Genomic DNA, 5,683 nt, shown 5'->3' on the forward strand with positions numbered 1-5,683 from the left:
GTGGTGGGAATGGTGTTTATGTACATTCCTAGCAAAATGTAGACATATAAATCAGTAGTTAGTTAATATGAGAGGGGGAAAATCAGTTGTATGTCTCAAAGTTTCTCAAAACACAAACTGAATCTTTTTAATATATAGGCTGTGTGTTTGATATGCGGACTCTCTCAAAAGCCTAGACCAAGTAGATTGGAAGCATTCAATAGCACAGCTATATACAAGATACTGGATACTGTACAGCAAACCATAACAAAAGGACTTTTCAAAGTTAACTCAATTACCAAATAATGTGATGATAACATTAACTATCCATTGTCTTTTTGTACCCTAAGACAGCAGGAACCTCACATCTCCACTATAGAGTCCCTACTTCCCCCAGTCCTGGAACCCTTGGATAGGGCCCACTTTCCTGTATGCCTCTCCCAATCCATACCAAATAATATTGCATCTGCCGATCACAACCTAACCAACGCAACGATTGCCACCTCAACATGCTTCACCTCAGACTGTGTCCAGAGACTTCACGTGTGGAATGACAACCCTTCAGCTTCATTACTCGGGTGAGACCTTTCCTTTTATAGCACACTCTAATTTCATCTCAGGTGGTTCACCTTCTAACAAAGTCCCATAACCTAGATATACACCAGTTTCTCTGAGTGAGAGCTTATGTTACACGTATCCATAAACTACTGCAAAATATATACCTGAAAGCAGAAGTACACTAGAGTTTGCAGTGAGTACCTCCCTAACACTTCCTCTCCACTATTCCAAGCTTTGGGTCCATGATTGCTCAACAATTTGTTTGGCCTCGTGTGTTAACTCTCTTTTCAATCACCAGGTTCCAGATGCCATCAGGATGCTGGCCAGGCTTCCCTGGATTGAAGATCCCACCAATGTGTCCTGGAGCTCAGCTTCCCCAGAGACCCACCCTACTAGGGAAAGAGAGAGGCAGACTGGGAGTGTGGACCGACCAGTCAACGCCCATGTTCAGCGGGGAAGCAATTACAGAAGCCAGACCTTCTACCTTCTGCAACCCTCAATGACCCTGGGTCCTTGCTCCCAGAGGGCTAGAGAATGGGAAAGCTATTATGGGAGGGGGTGGGTTAAGGAGACTGGGTGGTGGGAATTGTGTGGAGTTGTACCCCTCCTACCTTATGGTTTTGTTATTTAATCCTTTCTTAAATAAAATTAAAAAATTTTTTAAAAAAGGAGAAAAATAGCTTGGGACTAGATTAGAAAAACAGGTAAATACCAGATTATATAGGGTGTTATAGATTATGATAAAATGTGATAACATTTGCATTACTGAGAATTCAAAAGGATTTTTAAATTAAGAAGTAAAACCAGATACCTTTTCTCTAAGTGAAAAAAATTCCAAAACAATAGTTTCCTTTGTGATAGAGAGTTCTTCAAAACTTATAAAACTACTGAAGTGCTCACTTTGGCAGCACGTATATAAAATGGGAAGAATACAGAGAAAATTAGCATGGGTCCTATGTAACAATAACATGAAAATCCACAAAGTTTTTCTGATAACCAAAATACATTAAAAAATTATTAGTAAACTCAGCAATAAAAAAAAAACTCGTCAAATTATTAGTAAACTCAGCAATAAAAAAAAAACTCGTCAGAAAAGGGGTGAGGGCCTGGATGGAAACTTCACCAAGAGAGATACCTAAAGGGCCAAGAGACACATGAGAAAGTGCTCAAAATCACTGACTACCAGACAAATGCAAATGAAGATAACAGTGAGTTACAACTTTACACCTATAAGAACACCATACATTAGGAAGAACAGAAAAGTTCATATGAAGATGTGGGGGGGGGTCTCCATTTTGTAGCTAGATAGTAGTCCTACTGTAGTTATATTCCAAAGAGCTCATGGCTATACTAGTTTTTTTTGTTGTTTTTTTTTAATTTTCCTGAACCTGACATCTGATATGCAGGGGGATCCAAGTTATTGTTTGGGGAGATGATGTCATGAGTGGAAAAGGAACAGAAAGCAGGATCAGGGGAGAGAGTAGTTTTCTAATAAGGAAAAGGGGTATAAATATTGTTGACTATAAACCCCATCAATTTGATCTGACCCAGGGCCCATATTCATCTTAGGAGCCTATGTGACCTCTGAGTCCCTGTAGATCTGAGCTCACATTCTGTAGTCATGAGTAGGAACATTCCAAACTGCCCCAATTTCAGGACCCATCTTCCTCAGGTAGAACACAGAATATATTGTCCAGCCTCCCTTCAGAGGATAGAACATTCTCTGCTGTTGTTGATCCAAGCTGAGGGCAAGGTTCTATGGAGGACCACAAAGGAGTCTCTTGTGCTGTTCCTGATAGAGATGACCAGTAACAATGGAGAGAGGGATCTTTTTGAGATCTAGGCCCGTAATGTATGTTTGAGAATCTCAGGACTCTCTGACTATGGCTCCAGCTGATGGGGTGGCCTGATAGTGACTAAAGAGTCATCATTAAAGTAAGGAGGTCTCGAAACTTTACATCAGACTCAACCTGATGCTGTTGACTGGCTACGGAAGAAGGGCAAATGCTAGAAGAAGAAGATTAAAGTATGCCAGTCTCTTGCCCTTATTCAACTTTTGTAGTCCTTCCTTTGATATGGTTAACTTTGGAAGTATAATAGGAAGTAGGTAAGGAGGATATCTAAGTCTAAGTAGACACAATTTCATTAGGAACTTTATGGTGTCTTTTTATGTCTTTCTACATGCTTGCTGCATATACTGACTCACTGCAGACTATTGTGTATTTTTGCTTTCAGGTATATATTATGTCCTAATTTATGGATATATGTGAACATATGCCCTATCTCATGGGACTTGGTCTATATCTAGGATTTGGGACTTTGTTAGGAAGTGAACCACCTGAAATGGAATTAGAGAATTCTATGAAAGGAAAGGTCTCACCCGAGTAATGAGGCTGAATGGCTGACATTCCACACCTGACATCTCTGGACAAGTCTAAAGTGAAGCATACTGACATGATACTCATTGCATTGATTAGGTTGCAATCAGAAAATGTCAATATTATTTGGAATGAATTGAGAGAGGCATGCAGGAAAGTGAGCCCCAAAACCCCCAAGAAAAGCTTCATATGAGCTTTTCTAGCCATTATGTTCATGACTAGTCAACAATGTTTGGCTCTATATGTTAACTCTATTTTCAGCCACCAGGTTCCAGACACTAACATGATGCCAAATGGACTTTCCTGGACAGATGACCCCATCAATGTGTCCTGGAGCCCTGCTCACCCAGAACCCCACCCACTAGGGAAAGAGAGAGACAGGCTGGGAGTATGGATCAACTTGCGAAGGCACTGTTCAGCCGTAAAGCAATTACAGAAGCCATACCTTCCCCCTTCTGCACACCATAATGACCCTGAATCCACACTCCCAGAGGGATAAAGAATAGGAAAGCTATCGGGGAGAGGATGGAATACAGAGTTCTGGTGGCAGGATTTGTGTGGAATTTTACCCTTCTTATCCTATAGTTTTGTTTTTTTTTAATTTTTTAAAATATTTATTTATTTTCCATTTTGTTGCCCTTGCTGTTTTATTGTTGTAGTTATTATTGTTGTTATTGATGTCGCTGTAGTTGGATAGGACAGAGAGAAATGGAGAGAGGAGGGGAAAACAGACAGGGGGAGAGAAAGATAGACACATGCAGACCTGCTTCACTGCCTGTGAAGCAACTCCCCTGAAGGTGGGGTGCCGGGGGCTCGAACCAGGATCTTTATGCAGGTCCTTGCGCTTTGCTCCACATGTGCTTAACCCTCTGCACTACCGCCTGACTCCCATCCTATAGTTTTTGTCAGTGTTTCCTTCTTATAAATAAAAATTAAAAAAATAATAAATAATAAATAAATATATAGAAGTTTTTTAAAAAGAAAGAACAGAATAAAACAACTATTGGAGAGGGTGTGGGGAAGTGGGAAGTGGGCAGTACAGTGGGAATGTAAATTGGCTCAACCCTTGTGAAAAACAGTCTGGAGATCCCACTCTTGGGCAGAAGTTGAGAAATAAGAAAAGAAAGGGAAAACGCAATGTAGAACATGGACAGGGTTTGAAATATTGCACCATATCAAAGTACAGTGGAGAGGGAAGGCTTTTGGGTCCTGGCCTCATAATGGTGGAAGACAACCTAGGCTGGGAGTGAGAGTATTTTGCAGAAAATTGAGATATTTTACACATGTATCAACAACTTCATTTACTATAAACTCTTAATCCCCCCAATAATATATTAGGTGAATAAATAAAACTAGAAATGGCCCAGTAATTTCTTTCTTTGGGATTGACCAAAATAAACAAAAGAAGAGATCTATCTATATCTATATTCATAGCAGAACAATTTGTAATAGCCAAAACCTGCAACCAACTCCAATGTTCATCAACAGATGAGTAGTTAAAAGAAACTGTGGTATATATATATATATACAGTAGAATATTAATTACCTGTTAAAATGATGAAGTCTTCTCCTTTATTTGGATAAAATGGTTGGACAAAACTTAAAGACAGTATGTTAAGTGAAACAGGTTGAAAAGAGGAAGATAGCTACCTAGTGATATGACTTACAAGTGGGAGTTAGTAAGTAGAGACAGAGAAGAACACAAAATGAAGCATGGACTACAAACAATATATTACATCAAAGCAAAGGACTCTGGGAAATGAGGAGGAGCTATGAAGTGAAAGAGAACTTTAAAGTCCTAGTGCATAATGAAATTTTAACTGTGTGACAATGACTGCACTGTAAATCAGAACCTTTCTCCACAGAGAAATGAAAAGTGAAAACTTTAATAAAAATTCTATTGTACAGAATTAGACTATATTGCTTATATTTCTTAATTTCCAGTAGCAGCTGATAGAATCCTATATTCCATAGTAGTTGCAAAGCAAAAAAAAGACAAATAAAATATATTTTTAAATCAAATGTACATGATTTCTGAATATGTTTCTGAAGTTTGCTGAAGACTTTAATTAAACATAATAACAAAATAATACCAAATGAAGTTAAACTGATATTATAAGTCCTAATGATGTTAAAGATATATATTTAAAAAGATACATATCATTCAAAGATACATATATGTCATCTTTTGCTCTGTTTAAAATGTTATCTGGTTAGTTCGTTCAGTGTTAGAAGTTGACCGAACTTTTCAGATTGACCTTTTGATAATGCTAACACAGAAATAACCAAGAAATGATTCCAAAGTTATTAAATATATCCTTTCACCCTCTCCTTCATAAAATGTTCTAACATTAACATTAGGATGGCAAAAATAGTCCCAAGAGCTAATTGAATCTTACATAACATCTGCAGAAACACATCTTTCTGATCCTGCAACTTGCCTATTTCTCATTTTTTGAACACCAATTATTCTCTTTTAAATTTAACTTCTTTCACACATGATTTATTAAGATACTAAGCTATTTTATTAGTAAAATTTAAAAGTAAATGAAAGTATTTTAAAGTATCTCCATTCTAATGATTTTCATTTTTAACTGCAGGTCCCATACTTCAAGAAAAGATCAGTGTTAGCATCACCTCTGCAGAGTTCAAAGGACTCATTTGCTTTATTCCAATCCACTTCATCTCCCCTAAAGAAATTTGTCAAACTAAATATTTATCTCTAGTTCTGAACAGTCATATAGTGGACATTTTCCTGAAATAGTAAT

General features: G+C 37.7%; 1 pseudogene; it reads left to right on the forward strand.

Annotated features, from left to right (window-relative positions):
- Nucleotides 1-1,429: 1,429 nt before the first annotated feature.
- On the forward strand, nucleotides 1,430-1,526 carry LOC132540058 (U6 spliceosomal RNA; annotated as a pseudogene).
- Nucleotides 1,527-5,683: the final 4,157 nt, after the last annotated feature.

The sequence above is a fragment of the Erinaceus europaeus genome, chromosome 8 (assembly GCF_950295315.1).
Source record: "Erinaceus europaeus chromosome 8, mEriEur2.1, whole genome shotgun sequence".
Lineage (NCBI taxonomy): Eukaryota > Metazoa > Chordata > Mammalia > Eulipotyphla > Erinaceidae > Erinaceus > Erinaceus europaeus.